The sequence below is a fragment of the Sturnira hondurensis genome, unplaced genomic scaffold, assembly GCF_014824575.4.
Source record: "Sturnira hondurensis isolate 20B ecotype Veracruz unplaced genomic scaffold, ASM1482457v3 Scaffold0004474, whole genome shotgun sequence".
Classification (NCBI taxonomy): domain Eukaryota; kingdom Metazoa; phylum Chordata; class Mammalia; order Chiroptera; family Phyllostomidae; genus Sturnira; species Sturnira hondurensis.
Window position 1 is genome coordinate 12,163,605 of NW_028077105.1, and position 27,944 is coordinate 12,191,548.

The window sequence follows — 27,944 nt, forward strand, 5'->3', positions numbered from 1 at the left end:
TTGCATTTGCTCAAAAATTCAATCAAGCAAATGACTTAGGCCCTCATCAATACTATACTATAAATTATGTAAGAGATGGATGACCTTGACCTAAAATATTAATTTTTAATTTAAAAAGTAATTTCTCTCTATCACAAAAAAACGGGTTTTTCAGAAGATTGTACCCCAGGTAAATGAAAGAGTCTCTAGAGAATGGAAGACTTTATTACTGTCCATTAATATGCCAAGCATCTAAGGCAATATGAAGAGTTTGGTTTTGGTGTGTTTGATTTTTCAACTGTTTCTAACAATAATTAGTTGAAAGCTTTAGCTCTCTCTTGAGGCTAATTATTCTATCTAGAGTTGGGTGATATAATCAGCATACAGAAGAATTCATATCTTATTTCCATCATCAAAAAAGATACCATTCAATTAGTAGCTGTATCAAATAATTTAATCATAATATTAAATAGGGGAAAGCAGAGTTGTATACCAAATATAATTTTAATTATTTATTATATATGCCTTGGTTTCATCATCAATATGGAGCTCCTAGAGTTCTCCCAAGGATTTAGTGAAGTAATGCATACATGGCATTTAAAGTAAAGCCGGGAATGCATCACCAACTTAGTAAGTATTAGTTACTACTATCATTACTATTCAAAATCTCCTCCTGTCGCCTCTACTGCGGTTATTTTGATCAAAGCAGAGAAGAGCTTGGCATCTATTCTGGAACACTAAGTTTACCCTGGGCCATCCCTTCTGCCCAAATCCAGGGAATACATATTAATGATACTACCTGGAGCTGTCTATATGAATGGCGCCCCCTGTAGTTTGTAACATACTAGCCATGAATTTTGTCTAGAGACAGTTCCCATTTAGAGATAAAAACAAGCTGATAAGAAAAAACCTTACATTCTTTTTGTAAACTGAGACTAGTTGACTTAGTATAACTTACATACGTAGTCTGGATGGCATTACATTTGTAGGATTTATACCAATTTCACAAATAAAGTCTGTATCACAGCAATAAATAAACTGCTTTTATTTATTGCCCCTATTATATGTCATTTAACTTATAAACATTATCCAATAAGTAAATCCTAAGCAGAGATTCGGGCCAAGATAAAAAAAATCTGGTGTGCTTTTCAGTTGCCGCTCACTGAATGATTAAGACATAAGGGTTGTACATGAAGTATTCCAGTTATGTCCCTTGTCTCAGGACTCAGAATGTTTCTTTTTATTCGTATCATGAACTAGATATTGCAGATGAGTGAGAACTGTACAATGAATAGATCTGCATTAAGAAACAGCAAAAGCTCTCAGACTTTTGTTAGCCCAATCACTCTGTGGCTTTCCCACTTTCATGCCGGCTGGTCCTTCCATCTAGAGGTTCCTCCTCTGGGAGGAACAGAGGAGTTCACAGGCCTCATTCTCTTGCTTCATTCAGGACTCCTCTGAACCATCTCATCTACCATGAATCTTTCCACGACCACACACTCAAAAATGCCACATGGACACACACACACATGCACCTACCTTCCCTACCCCTACCCTTCCTCTTACCTTGGTTTCGTTCTTCTGGCAAAAACTATTATCACCATTGTACTGTTACGCATATTTGTTTATGACCGAATTTTTCCCACTAGAATCCAAGCTCTAAATATTGAACAGGGGCTCAGTTTGGTGAACTGCTATGTCCCCAGTATGACGAACAGTTTATGTTATTATACAGTAGCTGCCCAGTAAATATATGCTGATACAATAAATATCAAAATTAAATATCAAGTATTTAAAATATATGGGGCTTGAATAAATCTTTCAGAAATCATTAGAAATGCTAACTTTCAGGAAACGAACACCTAATAGTCTACATCTGAAAAGCACCTATGACAAATGTGTTGTTCAAAGGTAATTTACTCCGGGCTCTGAAAGGATACCTTCAATTTCAGGAGGTATGAAATAGGCTTTGAAAGAAAGTGGAACTTAGTCATCGAAATAAAGGCGCATGAGTAAGAAATTCCAATCTGATTATAGGTTTGCCAATAAAGCCCAAATTAAATTAAGTCAAATCATTTAATTCTAACTTATTAAAATATTAATGATACGAGCACATTATAAAAGTAAGACATAACTTCAATTCCCACAGGCTGTCTGCTGCCGGATTATGCTAAGGTGCACTCAGGGAAAACACGGGAACAAATTCTTGGGAAATTTGGAATCACATAAATCTCTACAAAACACAAGACTAAAGTTTTCTAAGCATATGTAAAATACACTACTTATAAACCCACCCTTATTAATGAAGCACATATTAAACTATAGTCACTATCAAACTAACTTAAATGGAAGCCTAAAAGCGGCATATACAGTTGTGGACCACCATCCACAATGAGTGAGTATATGCAGTGTTGATACAACCAGTGTATAAAAACACGATGTAAATATGATGGAGCGCATTGAAAATGTCGTATTCATTGCAATTATCCTATATTTGTCTGCTTAAGATTTTCAAGTGTCAATTTGCAAAAACTTCCCAAATTCTGTTAGGTAAGGTAGAAAATCTTCACTCTGTTATGCTCCCAAGGTAGGTCATTATAATGTTTTCTATTTTAGCATTATATATATTTAAATACATTTAAAATATTTGGAACTATCTTGAATACCTCACTTGCTTTTTATTCCTTAAATGTGCCTTAGTTTTTTAGGAATATTTTTAATTTTTTACATTAAATTTTATTGATTATGCTACTATAGTTGTCCCAATTTCCCCCCAAGAATGTCTTCTCTTTCAAAGGACTAGATGTCAAACCATCTCTGATTTTCTCTTTTATTTAATCTGAGCCTTTAATAAAACTCAATATATATTTATTCCATGAGTATGTATTTGTTCCATGAGTGTCCTTTCAAAAGGAAAAGAAGGTTTTTGATTTAAAAATAACTTTTGGCCAGCACCTCCTGATGTGACCCCTTCGGCTCCCACTAACATACACATGCCGATGGGAGGAAAAGACAAGAAATCCACACCAAAAAGCAGGGCTGGCAGGTAATATCTCATCGGGAGGAATTTCTTTCAATACCACAGCTACTGGGAGGAGATACAGAGGAGGAAGAAAGAGTACAGAAAAGAAAAAAGAAAATGCAAAGGCAAGCAGAGCACTGTATGGAAAAATACCATGAAGGAAATATGACTTGGTTCCTATGAAACAATCATTTTAAAATTAAAAGGGTCTTTTTTCAGAACCTAATTCCCTTGTTCTTTCATGTAGAACTTCTGTATCTAACTCAACGGAAGATGCATCCACACTCATGATTGCTTACAAATGCTTTACGGCATTCCCTAACCAAGTAATTTATGAGTAATTACATACAATTGTTACCAAGGCTAAAATAATCAGATCAAGAAACTGAAAGTCACAGACCTGGCCCCTGACGGATGCACAGCAGTTCCTCAGCAGACAGTGGCTATGATTCTCACCTGCATCATCGATGCTGAGAGCCCAGAACCCACTATCTGTGTTTAGTCTTTCCACTGATCCTAAAGATTAACAATTTTATGGAGTAAACCCTAGACAAAACTTTAAAATAAAATAAAAATGTCTTTAGAGTGTTGCTTCCTTCTCTTTTGATGTCTCTATCTCATTTCTTGAATTCTTGGTTACTTTATCATGGCCATACTACATTCAAAATTAACATATTTCATCATGCATAATGCACATTTTTTGCCCAAATTTTTGAGGGTAAAATAAGGATGTGCATTATACATGAATGGTACTACTAATTCCATTTCTAAATAAATATTTTAATTCCTTTATGCTTATGCTTTAAAAGTGTAACTCTAGAAAATAACAATATCCCTATGTAAAACAATACTGAGGAATATGATAATCGGTTTTGTTGAACTTAGTAGGAACCTGCAAAGAAAGCAGTTTCAGCCAACAGTTCATAGAAAGGAAATGAAGAGTGATGTATTGTTATCCACAGAATAAGAGAGATGATGACAATTGTTTCCACTTGATAAGACACATGATGCTGACTTTATTTCCATTTGGTGAAAAGCACGACATTTCACACTCTTTATGTGGGACAAATTTTTGGAAAATCTCTTGGAAAATGTAAAAACAGTTATCATACACTGCAAATTTAAGCTAAAAGTTATTAAATATGCTAAAAAGCATGGCTGCAGAGCTGCTGAGAGACACTCTGGGCCTCCTCCCACGGAGAGTGCCACCAGATTGTGGGGCAACAGGAAATGTTTCTTCAGATGTGAAGACAGAAGAAGGCAATGGGAGGAAAAACTCCAAAGCGGCCAGAGGTAGAGCAGGAGGTGCAGAGGTGGAGCAGGAGGTTTTAAAAATGTGGCACCAGCAATGCTATGGATGGATCTGAGGATGATGAAATTTACCGGGATGAGGAATGTGATTCTTCAGAAGACGCTGGTAATGTAGAAATTGAAGAAGACGATACTTCTGATATTGACAGTGATAAAGAGTTCTTGGCCTTCTAGGATGCGTAAATATAGCAAATTTGGTACCGGTACATAAAATGTCTTATACCTTGTATCTGTTCTTGTGTTTTGTAATTATTTGTTACATAAAATATCTTGTACCATATGTTCAAAAATAATGTTAAAATGACTTTATAATCCAAAAAAACCAAGTATCTAAATATAAATTTAAAAATCAAATGAAAAATCAAAACAATTTTTTTCCTGAAAGTATGGGCCAAAAACGTGGGTGCACATTATACATAGCAACACATGGTATTGTTTTCCTAAGTGACTTAATTCTAAATAATCTGTGCTAATGTGCCTGGCATGCCAGTAGCTTAATGCATTAACCTTTCCAAGTTACAATTGAATTTTACCCCTGTCTTTTTTGAGACACATCTTAACTGAAGTCATGAGTGTAAGAGCAGAATTTTAGGTACCAATGTGCAGACCAGGGAGGGTGGGACTTTGGGACTTGCAGATCTTAGATCATGTCTGAGATCTCTAGCTTGCTGCACCCAAGCGTGGCGGCACTGGGGAGACTGACTACCAGACACACTTAAACCCCAGCCCCCGGTTTAAGCTGTAATGAACGGGTTGGTGAGGAACAAAGGGGCAGAAAGCACTTTTCCATTGATGTTGCTTATGCTGTTAAATAGCTGGGTCTAAGAGTAACTATATATTTAAGTGAAAGTGATTGCTTTCTTTCTTAAACTCTAAAAAGTCCCCTTTTTTATATGGCAAACTTTGTCCTGAAGTGTTAAAACTTCGATTGAAGCATTTTTGACAAAATTTCTTATCAATTAAATGTGAAATAGTTTGTACCAGAAGAACAGAAGTTCATATAGGCATTCAAATCTGCAAAACGCAATGCTCCTTAGATTGAGCATTTCTCCTTGAGATTGAGGTACTTCATGAACTGCTTATTTAGAAGATAATTATAGTAATGCAGATATTTAATATTGTATGATAACTTTTTACATCAAGTCACTTCAGACATTAAACTTAGCATATTACAACAAGAAAGCTTGGTTGAAAATAAAATTGAACTTATTTTATCAATAATAAACCAAAAATGAATAAAGACATAGAGTATCACTCATTATATTCTAGAAGTTCCTATTTTAAGAAGAAATCATTTACAGCTATACTAAGAGCTTTGTGCCTGCTACTAAATAACACTGCCCTCACTCGTTTACAGCAAATATCAGGGACACTAATTCAAGATGTTGCTCACTTCGATTAGGAGAAATGGATGAGATGCAGAGAAAACATTCAATAAGCCCCGAGAGTGATCGGCCTACTCTTTTTTTTACTGTCCACTTTTTTTCTTTATCAAAACCAAACCTGCCACCCAGAAAACCTGCTTGACCATTAGATTTCGTGAAAAAGAATGCTGAGCTGTCTTTGTATCAGCAAAAGGTGGAAGAAAGACAAGCACGAACAACAACAACAACAAAAAAACCCAAACAAAACCCAAAACAAATCTATTTACTGAAACCAGGCTTACATAACTGGAGTGATATGAGAATACAAACATTTTAAAAGATTTTATAATATACCATGGGTAAGATCAATTGGAAATAAAATGTCAGGGATATAAAACAGTGTTTGCAGAAATTTTTGCCAATGAAAGTGCATGGAGAGGGAATGTGGCTTGTCAGCTGTTTATCTCTGACACTAGTTGGGAAGGCAAAGGCTTTGGTGGTTTAGACATGTCTCTATGTTTCAGAGGCATAACAACAGAAGGAGGGATAGACAGGAGGGAGGGAAGGAGGGAGGGAGGGTGGTAGATAGGAAGCAAGGAAGGAAGGAAGAGGAGAGAGAAAGAAGAAAGAGACGAGAAAGACAACTTGCATTTAATTATAATGCCAATAATAGTCAGCTGCTATGAACTGAAGTCTTGTGGCATCTTGATGCCTCATTGCATGAATATAGCTCCCCATGGCATATACTCATTCCTCCCTCCCCCTCTTGCTTCCTTCTTCTTCTTCTTAGGAAGGGATGGCATCATCTGAGAAAGAATCACTTCTGCTTCTAAGCAAGTGAAAACCACCTACAGGTCGCGTCCCTCAGAGGACTCCACAGGAGATGCTCTGAAGAAATTGCAGGGGCTCCCGCAACACAAGTGGATCTGCCCTCTTTGTCGTCATAACTCACTTTCATCCTTTTTGTGAGCTGGCTTGTAAGTGTGGATGAAAAAAGAAAACTAGTTAAACATCAGTCTTGATTTTCCTATCCTGTGCCTTGACCCAAGTTCCAGCAACAGATCCACAAACGAGGGAAAAATGGTGCAAGGCCAAAGAACAAACACGCGTACATTTCTGACACCTCTGCTCAGAGACGCCCACTCTAGCTACTTCCTTGTTCTTGGTGAACTAGTTATATGGAATTACATGTGGTGTAAAGATACATGCAGTAAAGTATTGTTTTCAAGCACTGAATGAGGAAAAATCATTTTAAATAATAACACTGCTGATGTGAGTAAGAAGGAACTAATACTCTCATGTACTTCTGGTGGCACAGTGAGTGAGTTATGAAGCTTTTTTAGAAAGTAATTTCGTGACGTCACAAATGTATGTGGCACAAACACATAAAATTACTGAACAAAATAAAACGTTTTCACTACCTAATTAAGCTGGAAACCAAGAGAATGAAATCTCCAGGATCCACAAGAAAAAGGGATCTAGAAGCAGAGGCCAGACCAAAGCAACCACTGAGGGCAATCCAAGGAAGGGGAAGGATCCCGCCCCAGGAAGTCACGCCCCGGGCTGAATGCAGAGTCACGGGAGGCCTGCTCCATTTGCAGGACTAGCCAATGCCTCAGCAGGGGCAAGAACCTTCCGGTCAGCCTTTGCTGGCTGTAGAAAGAGACATTCCAAGAAGCAGGAAACTGAGGCCTGGGTGGTGCTTAGGGCTGAGTGTCCAGACCTGCAGTACCCCTGTGACTCACGGACCCCCAAAAGAAAACTGGATATATGACTGATCTGAGAGTAGTTACTGTAATGCTTAACTTCTTTGTAAGTATGGTGCTCTAAACTGGGGCACAAGGGATGTCTTTGGAAAACAACCCAGTAAAATGCCTGTAACCACAAGACAGTGTAAGGTTAAGAACACAGAAGCACATATGCGAGAATCATTAGTCATTGCACACTAGAGATTTCTGCACCCCAAGCACTGGAGACAGCAGAACACATGGAAAAGACTTTAAGCGGGTTTCAAATGTTCAAACTGATAAAAGGAAGAGTACAAAACTATTAGGCAAGAATAAGAGTGCTGCATGAAAAAATAAAGAGGCGAAAAAGAAACAGAAACTCTTGGAAAGCAGGGCCTTTGAAATAATTCAGCTAACATCATACTAGTGACTGTGCTAGGGAAGTGAGCTTACATACTTTTGTATTTTCTTAGCCCTGTAGTTAGGGAATGAGTATTACTGATCACCTACATTAGATACTGCCTGTCACTGAAATTTCTCACAGTTATAATGCAGATTTTGGAATCTCGAGAAGGTGATTCAGGTAATTTTTCTCTGTGTTAAGCACAACTGAAACATGTCCAACACCAAGGGATGCTGTACATCTATGTTCCCCTCTTTACTCCCACTTTGACTCCCACATGATGGGCAGGAGCCCTGTCTGAGGCAGCAGTTCCATGGGAGAGGCTCCCGGGCCTCCGGTGATTTGCAGAAACCGCTGAACATGGTCCAGACTTGGGCAGCACTTAACTGGGTCCGACAGAACGCCTCAAAAAATACGCACTGAATCAATAGCCCATTTCTGGGTTCTTATAAATGAACGCCCTTTCTTCCTACTTCTCAAATTTGTAGGAGAGACACAGTATGAATCATCTTTACCTGCATTTGAAATACTATTCCTAGAAAGCGCAATAATAAATCAAGCCTAAATTTGCCCCATAAATAATAATTCCCATAATTCCTAATTATGCTTGAATAGCTTATGTTCTATAGAAAATCATATTTAATTAATTAGCAATCAATACTTGAAAGCTTTGTAGTGCATACAATTCAATCAAAGAAAACAACATAAACTCGTATTTAGAATTCATGGTATATGAATTTCTAGCATTATATCTTAAAAATTCAAGATTAAGTGTTTCTTCAAGGTTTCAGAGGTTTAGATTTAAGAAAGACATTCTTTCAAAAGATTTGCAAAGGAAGCTTTGCAGACCTTTTAGAGAAAGCTGAAAGCATGACCACTTGATGACTAAAAACCCAGTTCAGAGATTTGCTCTTATCACAAATTGTTTTCTCCTGCAGAAACTAAGTTTCTCATTCTGCTGCCTGCAAAACAGAAACTCTTTCTGCTTTCTCATCACCATTAAGGAGTTTTGCCATGTACCCTTATGTTAGGTTAAGATATATCTGTCTTTAAATTGCATAGTCAACATATTTCCATGGAAGTTTCTTATCCTTTGATGTCTCAATGTGCTGATAGTTCAATGTCAGGAAGCTTTAGGCACTTCCCAGAGTGACCCGAGGCACCTTGTTTGAGGTTCCATTTACAAAATCAGTGTTTTCCAATGCAACTACAAATCCTACATATAGGCCTTTAGAAAATTCATTTTTCCCCTTTTGTTAACTATTAAAAAAACCCCTGCATACAGGGTGGGGGAAAACCCTGCATACAGCTGCTCGTATGGAAGGTAATACAATGATTAATAAATAATATTACTAGATTAAACCCTGTTTCCCAGGCTTGTAACTGTGTATTTACTTTTGCCATACTCTGTATTTGCGTGACTATAAAGTAGTGGGACGAACTTTCTAAGAAACAAATCAGTATTAATACTTCAACCTGAGCTGTGGCCCTTGTCCTTCCTGTATATATTTTTGCATTTACAATGCTACCTCTCCCTTTGCACAGGAAGCTTGTAATGACCATAAAGGAAGATCATTAAAAGCTTCAGATGCTCACAGAACCTAATTAATAGCCTTGTTCTCCTTCCAACAATGTCATCATGGCTCCGAACACTTCTGTACCTGCCTTTGGGTGCAGTTTCTTAGCCAGCCAAGGACATGGTTCTCATCTTGAATTTACCTGACGTTTATTCTCCTTCTGGCTACGGCCTTCACTGCACTGCTGATTTCCCCTCCACCCCCAACCCATCCCGCTCACTGTGTGACTTACCAGGAAAACTACCCCGGTGGTGTGGTTTGAAGGTGAGAGCAGAGGAAGAGGCACTTCGAGTTGGAAGGTGCAAGAGAGAGAGGGACCCCCTGTAATGTCAGCCCTCCCTGCACAGCTCCCCTGCTGGACTCTACCTTAGTAACAGAGTGACAATCGGATAAGGGCCCTAAGTTAAAGACAAAAGGGCACAGTATGAGATCTAACAATAGCTACTCACAGACACTCAAATATTTGGCTTTTCCTTTTACACAATCACCTTTTGATAAGGATGCTGTTGTCTACCACTGCTGAGTGTTTATTATGTACCAGTCGCTCTGTCGTCATTACAACACGAGGACCGTGAGACTTCAGGATGTTAATAACTTTTCCAAGGTCACAAGCCAACAAGAATATCCATCTGACTTCAGAACCAGTTCTGTTTTCCACAAAGAAATGCTTATTCCCTTCTCTAATCAGTTATTATGGAAACATGCAGACACTCCATTCTGTTTCTTACTGACCTGAACTTGAATAAGCCTATCACGTGTAACAATGTACTTTTAGACTGATTTAAAAAGTATAAACTCCAGGTTGATAATCACAGCTATGTCTGTCACACTATGGTAACAAATACAGAAAAGTATTCAAATTAGAGGAAAAGATGAAAAACAAGAATTCTGTTTTATTTTAATCAATGTATTATAGACTAAACGCTATTGTAAATCACTAAATCCTAGTGGGGGAAATCAAGACTTTAAATCTCATCTACTATACCCATATATCTGATTCTTGGCCACCTTTACATGGCTGGGCATGAGTGTGCATATTTATGTATGTATTTATGTATATATATTTGTGTATTTGTATGTGCAAAAACTTAAAACTTTCAAGTACAGACTGCTAACTAGGTAAATACGATTTTATAGAACATAAGGCATTCTAGCACAATTAGGAATTACGCGAAATTATTATTATTTGTGTGGCAAAGTCAGTTTATACTCATATATATGTATGAATGATAGCAAGCTCACCACTTACTAACATAGGCCACACAGTCTTTGGCCACCACCATTACTAAATTAACCTTTCCAATATACGACCAAATCTTCTTGGCTTCATCCTTATTCTATGATGAGGTTTCCAGACTCCATAGCGTCTTGGAAGCTCTTACCTACCTGATATGCCTGTTTCACGGTGTGGATCCAGAATTATCACTACGCAATAGGCAGCCTCCTCTGACTAACAAAGTTGGCAAACTCTCTCCTTCATCGAAAAATGAGGGGAACCCCAAAAGGGAATTTCTTTATTAAAAATTGTGTATATATTCTTACATATTTAATTTTCAAAGTACTCTCCATTTGATGCAATACAGCTATTGAGATGTTTTTACCCCTGGCTCAAGACAGTTTTTGAACTTGTCTATTTTGATGCCTTTTAGTGCTTCCGCCATTTTCTGTTTCATTTCTTCCATATTGGCAAAGCAGTTCTCTTTGAGGACTTTTTTCATCCTGGGAGATAAAAAAAGTTGCTCAGGGAGAGATCAGGTGTATAGAAAGGGTGGGGCACAGGGACCATGCGGTTTTTGGTTAAATATTGCTGAACACTCAGAGCTGTGGTGGGGAGGTGTGCTCGTAAATCACTCATCATGAAATGGGAAATTGCATTGAAAGAGTCTTCAAAAAAATTTTCACTGAAGCCAAATGCAGCCTCTCACAACAATGCCAGTTGGTGCACTGATACAGATGGATTCCTAGAACACTCACTCACCTAACAGGGGAAGCCTGTGCTACAATGGACCTGCCCTCCAGAAGGTAATTCCAGGTTTTGGGGGGTCCCCATCTCATATAACATAATCAAAGAGATTCCACAATATACTTTAGGTACTTAGTTACAAAAATAACATCATGGGGAAGATTCCACTCGAATGAGGGATATGCAGTGTTACAAGCCAGCACACAAGTCCTGTGGGCACTGGCAGAAAGTAGAGAAGAGAGAGGAGGAACAAGGGATCAGAGACACTTCCTACCACGATGGGACAGCCCAGGGCCAGAGTTCAGCTGACAATGGAAAGCAACAAAGGAAAATAGGGCGGCAGCAGGAGGAGTAAATAATAGGGCCAAAAGAAACAATAACTTTGGGGGTGAAAGTCAGGGGTGGGATGCAGGTTGGAAGTATGAGGAAATGAAGCCAAAGCAAAACACAGAGCGTGGAGATACCTGATGGAAGCAAAAGCAGGACAGGAATTCAAAGCGACTTGAGCCGCTTAGAGACCACAAAGCTTGTGATGAGCAGTAGCAGAAGACTTGCACATGGTTCTACTGCCTGGAAAATGACGGTTACATTCCTCAGCAGCCAAACAGGAGACCACACACCAGAGAGATACTTCCTTTGAAAGCTAACAAGGCAAAGACCAGGATAAACAAAGTAGGCCACTTTGGGGCAATTATTCCTTCCATTATTTTACATTCTAGCAATACCAAAGTAATTTTAATGCACACTGTCTACTAGGTGTTTGAAACTTATAAAAATTTCTGTAAACGAAGACCCTACTTCATATTCAGAATACAATAGCACTGAAGATGTAACTGCAGAAATTATTTTACTGCATACACTCCACCTCCATGGAAACACAGTCATTCTGCAGGTTGGCCTCAGGATACCCCCTCATCTGTCAGGGATCACCGATGGGGCAACATTTCCTCTCCAGCGGCTGTGCACTTTCTGACTTATCGTTGCTTTGAATCACACTATTCAGCATTAAAAGATGATCATTTTGTTTTCCTCTCTCAGCACAAATAACACAAAATCCATGCAGTGATGCATGGAGGATTCTATTACACTGTAGTCCTATCACACAGGGGGAAATCCTATACCTTGCTCATAATTGTAAACTTAAAAGGGAAAAACAAACAAGTTTCTGAATTCTAGACCAGTAAGCAATCGTCTCGAATTTTAACACCGGTGATTCAAATTTTAACTTTATATTTTAATACTTTAAAGTGAGAGCATATTTATGAGAATTATCAAGGGTTAACTAAATTATTCCAATTGATTTCTGTCCCATTTGAATTACTAGTTAATGAAAATGTATCATTACATCTTCACCTGTCATGTTATAAGACACTCATAGATGGCGCAATTACTACGGGATTCTAGGTGCCGTCTTCACTAGACCCTTCATTCTACAGTTCTCAAATGAAAAGCACAATTCTATTTACCACTGACCTCAAAGGCATAGATAGCCTCTAAAACTAAATGGTAGCATGGGTGGAGCATGGGGGGAGAGAATAACACATATAGGTGGAGCATGGGGGGAGAAAGACCTATAACAAGAAAAAACATAGTAAGGATACAAGATAATTTATAAAGAACTTCACATAAATATCAAATTCAGCACTCCCTAACAGAACTGCAATCCTCAGAATACTTCTCCCTTCTTCTATTTCCCTGATGCAAAAAAACTCAAAAATCAGAGGTAGGTGAATGTTAATCACTGAAGAAATCAAAGGACAATTTAAAAATTAACATTCTTCAAAATGCTAGATCAATAAATAACAGGTAATCTCTGAGTTAGATGGAAAATTTCTGACTGTATATTCCAAGGCTGTTTTGGGATTTTTAGATTATGTGTGATAGAAACATCTCATACATTATATTTCTATACCTTTGAAACACCTTACAGCATTGAAAAGAAAAGGGAGAAGAAGAATGTCTAATATATTCTTCAAACCTAAGATTTAAGCTGACTCTATTTTTTAAAAATCTTTTTATTAGAATAATCCACTCAGGACCATCTCTTCCCATTACTGAAGTATGCTGCTGGACCACAAAGCATGATTTAAATTAAAACATGGAAAACTTCCTCAAAATGTATTGGGTCATGAGATTATCTCCACTCCTTTGTAAACATGCAGATACTCCACATTTCAGTCAATATATTTAGATAAAATATATTCTAATGTGTCTATTTCTCTAACTGCACACAAATCAGAAATGTGCCGTGCTTTCCTAGAATACTTGATTAATGTAAGGACCAACATTTCCTTAGGAAACCATGAAAGATTAATATTTAAAGGTGAACAAGTCAACAGCTGTGTTTTCAAGAAATAATTAAAGTTTCCTTTGCAGCATGTATATTCACATTAAAATGACAGTAGTCCAATTCTAACTCTTGCCTGACATCTCCAATACCTCCTCTTTCATTACATATTATGTGCTATCCTTAACACAGCATATGTTATAACATTACAGTGTTTCTTCCACTGGAATCCAGTAGACAGTGACCACCACTGTACTCACAGACTTCTTTAAAGCCAGTTTTATTTTTCCCATTTAAAGTTTTTTTGTTATTGTTATCTGTTACAGTTGTCCCGGTTTTTCCCTCTTTGCCCCCCTCCACCAAACTCCCCTTCAAGGGACTGTGTCTTATGCCACTTAAATAGGATATGTCTTTAAATTCTCAAATAAATTAAAACACTGATTTAAGACCAAGATAATGTCACAACATGGCAAATTTTGTACTACTAATTGCCAAGGGCTAAAAGAAAAGAACAGACATGTAAATGCAGAAAGCAAATGCTAAATGATGAGGTGCTGTGACATAAACCAGGGTCGATCAGATGTCTAAATGGAGACGGGCTGGGGAGGACTGAGTCATTACAGACGGATGGCGGGGTAATCAGGACAGTACTCCTCTGCGCTGATTTAGTTTCAGAGGAAGAAAAGCTCCGCACTCTAAAGTGTTCCTGTTAGTTTGTAGTTGAGTTATTGGCTGTGGAACTTGTGTTGGGACCTGTATCGCAACTGCAGACCTGTGTGAGAGGAACAAGTACAAAGTATGTGAGAAGTACGACTGGGTGCCTGCGTATATGATAAAGTTAACTGTGCAGCCGGGAGTCCATGAGAATTGATTGTTCCTTTAAAGGTGATCTGAGTATTTCTCAAATTTTAAGAAATCCTGCTCCATACTTTCCAAAGCAGTCCTTATCACTTCATCTGACCTGCATGGCAGCCCTTCAGGGCTCACCTCCCTCTGAAGATAAGGCCCACGTGGGGCAGTTACCTGCTCACAGCTGCACTGTAGGCTCTGACCAGCTACAGTGCTTTCGTCTGTCACACCACACTAACCATGCTTGTGAGCTGGAACTACAATTTTAAACCCTGAGAGAAAAAAAAAGGCCATTTGCATTTACCATTTTTCTAAGAGAAGTAGGAGAGATGAGAGAAGAAACCCACTGCTAGGTGTTCACAGAGCAGAAAGCATCCAGGGAAACTGGAGAAGAGAGCGGCGGGGCGCGTCCACGGGGGAAGCAGTGACCCCTGCCCCCTCCAGCTGCAGCTGCCCCACGCACCTGCGGTGAGCCACTGATGTCACAGGCAGGCTAAAAATGGAATGGTGTTCCTACAAGAGGAAACTGAAACTGAACTATCCCACAGCCAACCACACTCAGGCCTTGACTAGGAGACTGCGAACCAGAGCTAACAAGAGCCAGCAGGCCCTGCTGGGCCTCGCCACAGTGCACAGTATGTTTTTCCTCGCAGGTGCTTCAGAGGATCTAAGTCACCTTGAGACGTGAAGTTGTGTGTTTAATAATAAATGTTGCCATAAGTCAACTGTAAGTCCTAGACTATATATAAAGGTATAAACAGATATGTTTATTCTTGAAAACAAAAAGTGGCAAGAAAAAGTACTTCTGAAGGACTCAACAAGTATTTATTCAGTGTTTATTATACGCACAGCATTGTTCTCAACCTAAACAGGTGTATAGGCAGACAGCTTGCCAACTACAAGTTTCTAATATAGTTGCTTATAATCTTATGTTGACAAATAATTATTATAATTTGCTAAGGGCTATGACTAATGCAAATGTAATGCATACGAGAAAGTGGCATTTAGAGAATTCTGAATTTTGAGGTGTTAGGCAAAGATCTAGGAAAGCTTATGAATTTACATGAACCTTTAAAAAAACTTCAGTTGAATTACTCTTCACTCCCTCTTGTCCATAGCCATTGGCAGTTTCTGTCTGTTAGAGAGTCTGACACAGGGGGGAAGGAGCAGAGAAAAAAGGCTGTCATTTGTGGAGGAGCAAAGTGGGGGAAGGGAACTGTAGAAAAATGAGGTGTTGTCAGAGAGAGCCAAGACTGGAGGCTACGCTCCCTGGGGAACGGAGAGACAGTAACTGAGAAAGGGACACAGAAAACGAGGTGGTCTACAGTTGGAGGAAATATACAAACTTCCCTTCTGGGCAAATTTAATTTGAGGAGATGCTCTCATCTTACAATCAGAAAAGGGACTCTGGAGCTTGCAAGATAGATTAGGGTAAACCTGGAAATTCTGGAGTCATCCAGGGTGGGAAGAAAAGATGAAAGGAGATCACAGAGAAACACAGAAATGAGAAGTTGGTGTCAAGAAAGGGAGACAGCAAGGAAGGGAAAGGTGAGGAGAATCTAAGGTGATCAAGTAAGCCCAGCTGCGGAGAGGGCGGGCAGAGAGGAGAGGAGCAACCCTTTGGAACTAATGTCAGGGCCTCTCCTTGCACAGGCCCCCTTCAAAGATCTAAGGAAGTATTCGCCTGGTTATATGCTTTTGCAGCAATAAGGTATTTCACCTGCAATTGATTGACATCCCTGTTACCTTGTGCTCTGACTTCCCTCCATCATTGTGTCTGCTGTTATAATTATAAAGGAGCATTTTTCAGATTTGCCTACGGAGAATTTGAGTTAGGGATATAATAAGTCTGAATTTTGGGGATATGCCACATGATTTTCAGTCACTTTTGAAAACAGTTAACTAACTGGTAAAGCCGCAGGGTAGAAATGACTTCCTGAAATACCTCACTTCCTTCTCTACAGACTCACCTGGCGTCATGGTAACAGGACTGCAGCCCGACATGGCCGTGTCCTGCAAAGCACAGGGCGGGAAAGCTTGTGGAGTAGAGGAAAACCAAGGCTTGAAATGTGAGACATAAATTCATCTGCAGGAAAGTCCTCCTAATTATCAAACACATTTTAAATAGATTTTGTTCTCCATGCTTAATTCAAACAGAAGTTCTCTTCAATCAGTTTAACAGAAACATACCACAATTTTTCTTCTGTTTTGATAGAAATGACATAGAATAGGATTTGTCAGCATGTCTGTGTTTACAGGACACAAGGCAAGTCCACAGGAGGTGGTATGTGTTTTATACATCCCAACCAGCAATACTAAAATTATATTACAATTAACTACTTGAGGCAGATATGCATCATCTTTATATTCTACTTTTCAAAATTATATTACAATTTTTGGTCACGCAAACAAAGGTAATCAAAGGGTATGCAGTAAAAAGTAGATAAAGACTTATATGAACATGTATAAGTTAGCTAATACAAATGTATTTTAAAATTATATGACATTATACTATCTGTGAGCTTTTTAAAATTCTAATTTGTTTTTATTTCTATTCTATTCTGTTTTTTGTGCCTAATTTTATATTTGCAACTTAGTCTTCCCTGCCTTATAAAAGTACAGCCACCTTGTATAAGCTTCAAATGCCAAAAAACTGAACCTATCTCTGGTTATAGATTTTTAACTTTGAAAGAAAATATCAGTGGAACACTGGGGGGGCAGAACTTAGATTGCGATGAATTCAAGAGAATTAAAACTCTTTGTAAAAAGATCATTAAAAAGTACCAGGAAAAAACTACAAACTGGGAAAAGATATTTACAGCACACACATCAAACAAAGGAATAGTATTCTGAGTATAAAAACAGAACTCCTATGAACTTGTGAGTTAGATACAAATAACTCAGGAGACAAATGAAAAGTGTGCTAAAGGCGTGAAAAACCCCTTTAAAGAAACATGAAGGAAGCATAATCACCCAAAAAACAATCCCTCCAACAACAAATGTGAAACCTTATTGTAAAATGAGGTAAATGTATGCATTGAATCATGAGATGTTTTTACATGCCCACCAGTTTGGCAAAAGACAAAGTTTGACACTACAGACTACTATGGAGGAGCTTTCATCAGCGGTGAGAGCAAGTAGAATTTGGCACAACTACTCTGGAAAACAATCTGGCAATACCAAGTCATGCTAAAGATGCGTCAGTTCACCTCTCCCAGGTATAAACCATGGATGAATTCCTGTACATGTGCCCTATCTGTAACAGAAATAGGAAACAGCAACAACGGAGCAATGTAAATGTTTATCAACAGTATAATGTCTAAGTAAACTGGGGTGTATTCATACAGTGAACTACAAAATAGCAGTAAGAATGAGCAAAATGCTGTCACACACTTCCATATGGATGAACCTCAGAAACTGATCTAAATACCATATAATCTCAGTTATGAGAGGAATTTAATGAGCCAAATTAACTAATGAGCAAAACAGAACCAGAGACATGGAAACAGAGAACAGACTGACAGCTGCCAGAAGGGGGAGTGGAGGGAAGAGGAAGGGAAACGGAAGAAAGAAGGAGAAGGGACCAGTCAAAGAACATTTACGAATGACCCATGGACATGGACAATGGTGTGGGCTGACTGTGGAAGTGGGGGATGGGCTGGGTGGAGGAGGGCAAAGGGGGAAAATCAAGCTGACTGTAATAGAATAAATAAGAATAATAAAAAAATAAATAACAACATGGCGTAAAAGAATATACCATATATGTTTTCATTTATAGAAAGGTGAAGTGAGGTAAAAATAAACAATACTGTTCTGGGATACATATATCTGTGGTGAAGCCGTATTATTCATGATTCAATAAACTCTGGGATGTCAATGATCTCCCGAGCGAGGAGCCCAGGATGCGTTTGGACGGGCACCATAGGAAATGAGCAGAAGAACGCGGTGCTTTCGTGGTTCTAGTTCTCATGCACGGCAGTGAGTAGATAAACATTTGTGTTATTATTGTTTTTTAAAGTCTAATCATATCTTATATACATTCTTTTGCATCTAGAGCACTTCACAAAATAAAGTTTGTAAAGAGATTAGAGAAAGGCAATAAAAATAAACTGGAAAAATTATGAGTCAAGGAGGTGAAGGTACAAATAACAAGCTACAATTATCGCCATATTCGAGGATATAAATACAATTAAGAACTAGCAGTAATCTTGTTTCATTCTTTCTTTATGGAAATACAAGTTTTCCTCAGGTAACATCTGAGTACTTAACATCCTTCTTTTGCATAATACTAGCAGCATGAACTTACAGATGATATTATATATTCCTAGATCATCAAAAATTCTCGTACTATACCCTTGACTGCCTCAAAGCTAGCTCTTTCGGGAAGCGAGCTCCAAATTCCTCATGCTGCCAATGGTTAGCCACAGAGCTTTGGATGTCAAAGTCAAGTAACAGGTGCAAAGTTTCAAGTGTAACTCTTACCCCTAAAAAGATAAAAGCATAATTTGAAACATAATGCCATATAACTGCCTACTGTAGCACTATTAGCACTGAAGAAAACAATGAGTAATTTGTCTCAGGATACATTTAAAAGTAGGTTGTAGAAATTTTTGTTACCTACCCGAAGTCATGCAAGTAACTTTCTTCTCAACACTGCGAGCAGCAAATGCAACTGAGTGAGCACTAAAGATCTGGAGTCAGAAGGGAGGGCAGTGTCGGTCATTTCATTTATAGGTTTGTGAGCAATGGCACGCAGGAGGCACCTGGAAATTTGAACACCACTGACTAGATATACATGATATTAAGAAATTACTGTTAATTGTTTTGATGTAATAACATGTTATGGTTATGTTAAAAAGAAAGAGCCCTTACTCTACAGATACTTACTGAAATATATGCAGATGAAATAATGTCAGGAATTTATTGCAAAATAATAAATGAAGGGAAAGTACAAAATTGGTTATGAGTCACTTCTGTATTTGCATGATGGGCACATGCAGATAGACTAATCTGTCCATTCTTTATATGTTCCAAGTTTTACATAATAAAAAAGATGTATACACACATTGTTTTTTTTCTCTAGGCTGACTTTTTTTAAAGATTTTATTTATTTATCTTTATAATGGAAGGAAAGGAGAGAGGAAGAGAAACATCAATGTATGGTTGCTTCTCGTGTGTCCAGTTCCCTTCTGGGAATTGGCCTGCAATCCAGGCATGCGCCCTGAATGGCAATTGAACTGCAATCCTCTGATTTGCAGGCCCACGCTCAATGCACTGAGCTACACCAGCCTGGGCTCTAGGCTGACATTTTAAATTTACCATTTCTTTCAGGCTAGCCATTTCCTTCACTTCCCATCAGGAACTCTTCCCTTTTCCCAAACCCTTTTCCAAACTCCAGGAAAATGATTTGTGTTCTGAAATACAAAACAGTATTGCTTCGGTGACTTTCAGTGGTGTCTCACTGTCTGCAGGATAGAGCTCCAAGTTCCTTGCCCTGGATCACAGGGCTCTTGGTGACTGATTCCTCCTCACCTCTCCCGAGTGGCCCCTGCTTTTCCTGAGCCGGTTCAATTCAATGGAAGAGCTGTGCCCTTTCCACTGTGGCTCTCGGGCCTGAATGCTCTTTTTATTCAGTCCCTGTTACACCCAGCTAACTTCTACTCAGTCCCCAGTCTCATGGAGCCGCCCCAGCCCCGTTCTTTACAAAATCCTCCCTGACAAACACCTACCTACTCTTCGCGCCCCAACCTTCACCTACTCCTAATGTGGCACTGCTCCACTGTAGGACGAGTACTTTTACTTACACGCCTACCTGTCTGGCTTGCAATTCCCTGACTTAAAAACATGGCATGTTCATTCACCTTTCCATTCAGCATTCACCATTCACCAGGGCCTGGAACAGGGCATCTGGAAAGTACTCAGTGAATATCTGTTCAACTAGAGAATAATCTTAGTCTCTCATGTTTCCTCAGCCTTTTCATCAAATTAAGGAAGAACTAACCACATACTGGTGAATAGACGGGCTAATGACAATAATGTTAATGATAATAGTATGGAGGGAGAGGAGAGAAAGCCAATATTGTAAGTGCTTACCACCTGCCAGTTATTATTCAAAATACTCTATATTAATTCATGTCTGGGCCCCATCCCAGAACTAGTAAATCACCATGTCTTGGGGCAGGGCCCAGAAATGCATTCTGATGTTAAGTCACCTTTAGGAATCACTGGCCTAGCAGTACAGAGAAAAAGAAAGTTCCTACGATATCATGCACAGTTTTCATTTTGCAGTTCATTCTTTCCTACTATTTATTATTCCATGATATATACATTTGACTATCCTAATGTAGGCAAGGCATGATATTGGTTTCTCAGCATGTAAAATGGACATTCTGTTAAACTGCAGAATTCAGAAGGTTTCACAGCAATTTCTTTTTCTGATATCTAAGTATGACAACATCAAGGAAACTGTTTCAGGTAACAGAGGCTACTTAGCTTTGTTAACAAATCAGAATAGGTTCATTAAACTTTCAATTACTTTGAAGTTAGAGTTCAACAACAAAGTGTATTATAACAAAGAAAAATGTCCTGCTGAATAATTATTCTCTACAAAAATGTGAAATGGAAACCACCAACATAATTTTACAATTCAAAAGTTAATCTTATACTTCTCAAAGCCAAATCCAAATTTTGCACAACAAAGCCAATTTCAACAGGAAAAGCCTTCTCTCTTCCCACTGTTCTAAACTTCACTGACATAAACCAGACTGAACGAACATCATCCACGATGTCACTCTAGCCAAGCAGTCATTACATTACTTTACTTCTACACACCATTGGAAATGCAAAGCATCACAAAGCATCCTATGTGACATACAGTCTTAAAATGAATGTTCTGCAGCCTCTCAGCTTCTTGCTGTCTCCTGCTGGACTGTATTATTTATGAAGCTTTTATCTGAGTATGGGGAACATGTTTCAATCTATGTAGCTGAATGTGAGACCAGTATTAAACACACCAGCTAGTTTTATTTAGAAAATATCACCCTAATCACAAAAGCACACTTCTGTAATAACAGCGAAGGAACACCCTACTCAAACAATGAGTGAGGGCTCCCTGGCATTGGTGGAAGGCTCTGCAGCTTTACTGTTCCAAGCGGGATGCCCACACCAGCAGCGCTGGCACTGCCTTGGGGCTTCACAGAAACACCGAACTTGGGCCCCTCCCAGACCTACTGAAAAAGAATCCGCAACATCGGTAAGATCCCATTGGGCCTTCTTAGAAGAAGCACTGCTTTACACTTTTCATCAACACGTGGGGCCTCTGGGTTCAATCCCAGTTCTGGACTAATGGCCTGCATGACCTGCAGGAATCCACCTGTATGAGCAGGAGCTCAGAGCAGCCCAGTCTAATGAGCCCCCTGCGACGATGGGGAAGTTCTGTACCTGGGCTGTCCAGCACAGTAGCCACTGGTCACACGAGTGCTTGAAGTGTTGCTACTGAGACTGAGACTGGGAAGCGGAATTTTTAATTTTAATTTTAATTAATTTGATTTATATTTATTTATTTTTAAAAGATTTTATTTATTTGTCTTTAGAAAGAAAGGGAAGGAGAGAAGGAGAGAAATATCAATGTATGGTTGCTTCTCTGGGTCCCCTGCTGGAACTGGCCTGCAACCCAGGCATGCGGCCTGACTGGGAATCGAACCACGATCGTGTGGTTCGCAGGCCCGTGCTCAATCCACCGAGCTACACCAGCCAGGCCTAATTTGATTTATATTTAAATAGCACCATGTGACTCCCTGACAAATCTAGAGACTACTGATGATATAAAATCCCTGTCTGCTTAAAAATCTTATAATTCTAGATACAGAAAACTGATTTACAAAATAACACTCAGGACTGTATTTAAAACAACAATCTGATGGAAGGCCTACTATGGGTTCAAATACTGAGGCTTCTTCGTCAATGAAAAAAACAGACCAAAATTCTTGTTCTCATGGCTTACAGTATCACAGGGAGAGAAAGACAATAAAAGTAAATACTGCAAAGAAACAAAACAGTAACATCATCGGGAGATAACAGGCCACAAAAAAAAAACAGAGCAGATTAAGGGTGAAGAATGCTGGTGTGGGGTTAGGGTTAGTAGCATTTATACATGGGGTGTTCAGAGGAGGCCGGAAGGAAAACACGACACTTGAGCAAGAACTGGAAGCCGACAGGAGTTAGCCACGTAAACGTTAGGAGGAAGAGTGCACCCACAGAAAATAAATAGTTTTTCCTAACGTCATAATGTGAGTAAGGACCTAATGTGAATGAAGAACAGCAAAGAGTCCTGGGAAGCTGAATGTGAGTGAGCTGTGAGCATGGCAGGAGAAATGCGAGATAGAGTCACTGAGATCAAAAAAGGGCAGAGGTTTATGGCTCATGTAGGGCTTTCTGGCCACTGTGAATCTTTGTCCTTTATTCTGGGTATCCATTGTAAAGGAGACACACGTCAGATCTTATATGTTTAAATGGTTCCTCTGCCTTCACTTGAGATAATTCCACAAAAGCACCAGGACAGAAGTAGGAAGGATGGTTAGGACCTTATTACTGGATCCCTGGTTGGAAATGACAGTAGCTTGGTTCACAGCAGTAGCAAAGGAAATGGCAAGAAGTAGCTGGATTCTAGAGATACTGTAAAGGTAGAGCAAACAGTAATATAGTGCATGAAATATAAGAAGGTAGCGTGAAGAAAGAGAAGAGTCAAAGCTGATGCCAAGGTTTTCATCTAAGTATCTGGAAAAATAGAATGACCATCAACCGAGATGGCGGGGAGAGCAGGTGGAGAGGGGACTGCAAAGCGCTGAATTTTTTGCCACCTTTGAGATGTCTATTACACAACCAAGTGGAGTTTCCACACACGGAAGGAACGGTGTAAGCTGGAGATACAAATTAGAGAAACAACGGCATATAGAGAATATTTGCAGAAATTATCTAAGATGACAAGACCAGTGAGCATAATATACAAAGAAGAAAAGAGGAGCAAGACTGTTGGAAGTTGGAGCAAGAGTTAAGAAGTAATTCATAAGGGGAGAAATTAACAAGGAATCATAAAGAAATATGCAGTATGGAAGGAAGGAAATCAGGAGTCTATGGTGTTTTTAAGCAAAGTGAAGAAAAGGTTTCAAAGTAGAAGGAGCGTCAAATACTGTTGAGAAATCAAGTCCATGTAATAGGAAAAAACATGACCATGATTAAATGATGTGAAGGTGACCCTGACAAGAGCAGTTACAGAGGAGAAGTAGAGGCAAAGCTTGAAGTGTGCTCAAACAACAATGAAAAGAAGAAAAATGCAACAGGGAGTACAGACAACTTTGGCCAAAAAAATGGATTGTAAAGTGAGCAGAGAAAAGTAATACTAGCTGCAAGGGAAAATAGGGCCCCGCAGGGATTTTATTTGTCTTAATTTTGTAGCTATTTTTTTTTTAAAGAAAAGAGCAATAGTAGCCAATTCATGTGCTGATGAAAATGACCCAATGAAAGGAAAAATCAATTAATACAGGACAGAGTTCAGCAAACTACTTGGCCCGTTAACTGTCTTGTGCAGCTCCTAAGCGAAGAATCACTTCTACTATTTGAAATGGTTAGAAAGAATAATCAAAAGAAGAATCAAATTTCACGGCATATGAAAATGATATCAAATTCAAATTTCAGTGTCCACAAATAAAGCTTTATTGGAGCAGAGCCAGGCTGGATGCTGGTGCGCTGTCTGTGGCTGCTCTTGCTCAACAACAGCCGAGATGAGTTTCCACGATAAGCGATCGCAGGCGACACTGGATTAATCCCCACTGCTGCACAGTGCGCTGTGAATCACAATGATCAGGTTATCACCCGACAGCCTTTCAGTGCTACGCACACTGTTGTGCAGTGACACTTCACTTTTTCATCACCCGTGCGTATGTCAGAAGGAGATGAAATAGACTCCAAATGCCATGCTTCAAAGGCCCAGGGGTGTGTAGATTATTTTATTATTGAATTAGATGGCGCAGCATTTTGTTTGTGATGTAGTAACATCAAAGCTACACTACAAGAATATAATACATGTCAGCATCACCAGCCTAAGCACTCATCAAAATATTCCCAATTCACAGAAAAGCAATGGTCAGAAAAATTTGAAAATTTAGAATAGAATGACTATTACCGCAGAATTTCTTCACAAAAATGCAAAAACTAGAATGAGGCTGCAACCAAAGTTCAGTTTTTAAATGTCATAGTTTTTAGACAAGCACAAAAAAGCTGTTTACCAAGTCTAAGCTAATTAAATCATTTTATATTGCATCCGTCAAAGACATGTTTCTAAGACAATAAACTTGGTAAGAGGATTAGCCTTTTGGTGAGAACACTACTCATGAAAACTTGAGGAAATTGGAAGCAGTATCTGTAGTCAATTTAAAAATGAGGCAGATGATTTCAAATCATTTTCCTTAGCTTTATTATGTCTTAACTGATGTACAGATACTGCTTAATTGTTGGGTTTTTTTTTTTTGAGGAGTCAGTGCTGAGGGTAAAATGACAGAAAAATTAGCCTTTATAAACAGTCTATGTGGAATAAGTATAGGCAAAGGTTATGTTTTAAGAAGTTGAGAAAACAAATTCAGTACAACCTGAAGTGGAATCCGTTAAGATGTGTTTTAAGAGATTGTGGTAAAAATATCTACAGAATAGAAAAAAGCTTAGTTTGACAATTTTGTCAGAGCTAGCAAAATTTTAAGGTATTTAAAGGCTATGATTATTCACCGAATTATTCATCAGCAGGTACTTTGTAAAAAATAGTGAAATCTACCATGTTATTGAACCAGTAGTATCAATGGTGAAATTGACTTGCTTTCATGGACTTAACTGTAATTATCACTGTGGATTTTATTAGGAATAAAAGCTGAATATTCTGATTTGCCCTGTTTATTAATGAATTAACCTAAAATTCCAGGAACTACAGGACTCATATCCAAAAGTTATACAGTAATAAAATCATTCTGACAACTAACATTGGAATCACAAGTAACGTCAAGCTGGTTTATAAACTTCCCACACTGTGAAAAGTTCAGTTAAAATGAGAAGCAAGATCTCCGTTCCCATGAAAGTCTGCAGCAGACACATTTTACAACTCCAACGGCATTTTGTAGGCCCTGACGCAGTTTCAATGGAAATTTCACACTTCAAAATCCATTTAAGAGTCACAAAGACCATGTATTATATGATTCTATTATGTGAAATGTCCAGAAAAAGCAAATCTGGACAAACAAGAAAAAGTAGGTTAGTGGTTTCTTAGGGCTAGAGGGTGGGGTGAACAGGAGGAGGCAGGGAGTGATTGCTAATGGCTATGGGGATTCTCTAAAAGGGAACTAAGATATTCTCAAGTGAGATAACGACAATTATTTCACAACCCTGTGAGTATAGTTAATAATACTTAATTATACAGTTTAAATAGGTGGAGTGTATATGTAAAATACATTTCATAAAAATGCTTTTGAAAATACACTTAATTGTGCACTTGAGGAACTTCCACCTAACCTTCAATTGTCAGTAATTAATTTGCAGTGTAATAACATTCTAAAAGGTAAATACCAAGAGAAAAATCTAATAAATACTACAAAGGAATTCCAAAAGATAAATATAAGTTTATGCTAGTGAGTTTTTATCAGTATCTGGCAATATGTATTTGTGTGAAAAGACATTTTAAAGAGGAAGTATATAAAATTGCAAAACAGATCAGTATTGACTGATGAATATTTTCAATTAATATTGATAATACAAAACACTTAACAGTTAAGTAAAATGTTATCACAAAATGAATAATGGAAAACATGATAGTAGCAAACACTAAAGGTTAAGGAAAATGTTGTCACAAAATAAATAATTCTAGTTTATTAGTAGAGCTATACTAGAAAAAATATATACCCTATTGTTATCTTACTTTCAAGTTTGTCAATAAATATGAGGAAATTTGTTTTTTCTCTTATAAGTCCCTATATAATACTTCTAGTTTTTCCTCTTGTCCTGAAAAAACCCAAATATTTGTTATCTATTCCTTTACTGAAAATGTTTGCCAACCATGATAGAGGAAAAAGAAGATACAACTGTTGAAAATTGAGTAAGCAAGAAAAAGAAGCTACTACCAATGAGGAGACTGGTTTAATTCAAACTTTGAAAAAAATCCATGTGAAATGATTAGGCACAATGACTAACATGGAAATAAGACATATAATAATCGAAACATTACAGCCAGTGCTCAAGACAACCGGGGGAAGAGATCAATGATGGGAGCCATGAATACAGTATTTTTGTGAAAACCCAGAGTACTGGAGATCAGTAGATGAAAATAATCATAAACGAAGTCTGCTGGCTGATAGTTATCCTCTCCTTCCTCCAACCACAAAACTGCATCTTTAACAATGTGAGGGGGGGAAAAAACTAACATGACAACAACCAAAAACAAGGTCATGAAAGAGGGTAAGGCATTTACAGAAACAGTGAGCTTTATAGCTCTGTAAATAGAAATAGCAGTTTACGATCGAGAATAAAAATGTGTTAGCAGTGAAGACAGATGCTTGCTTGCACCTGGAAGGGAGACTGAGAATTACTCTCATTTCATGGGAATGATCATTTCTACCTTTGTAACCTGTCCAGATTTCTATTTTCAAAAGTCAATGTAAGAACTGAAGATGGAGAGAAATGATAGGTACAACCTTCATTTCATATCCTGAAGAATAATTATGGACTTTCATATATAATTTCTCTCAGAAAGCTCGGGCGAGCATGCAGGGTTGCACAGGCAGGACAACAGACCCAAGAGCGTGAGTCTCAGTTCAGTCACCTCGACTGTGGTGCACTAGCATGTGCTTTGTGGAATAGGTTTCTATTTTCTTTAAGAAGTAGAATATTACAGATAAATCAATTCCTTACCATCTTTCTAAAGTTAAATAGACACTCTTACAAGTCTGGTTTATACTTGTTCGTTTTTTTACAGTACACCAAAAACATATCTGAAAAATACATTGTGACTTTACTTGTCCTTTAAAATTGCATTGCTTTGAACCTGCTTAAATTTTAAAACGGGTTATTTTACTTCCTATTGTATTTTCAGTGTACATATGTTAATATCTATATATTTGTTTAGGTGTAAGTATATTTGACTACTAGACTTTATGAATATATTAGAACTCACTCATCCATTTTCTGATGACGGAAATTTGTTTACAGTTTTTCAACTATTGTAACTAATGTGGCGATACACAGTTTTGTCCGTACGCCTCACAGATGTGCAGTTTTCCTAGGAACACACCTCTGTTTCCATGGCCTGACCAGCACTTGTTGCCATCACACTTCTTGAACTTGCCACTTGTAAGTGTAAAATACTACTGCATTTTGTTGTCAACTTGTGTTTTCTTCATTAGTATAAATCATAATGTACCCTAATAATGAA

The 27,944-nt window shown here is 38.3% G+C and overlaps 1 protein-coding gene across 1 annotated transcript in view; it reads right to left on the bottom strand.

The window, feature by feature from the left end:
- The window catches only part of RNF217 (ring finger protein 217), a 104,297-nt gene that overhangs the window by 55,599 nt on the left and 20,754 nt on the right, over positions 1–27,944 (bottom strand). The gene's annotated exons all lie outside the window — the stretch shown is intronic.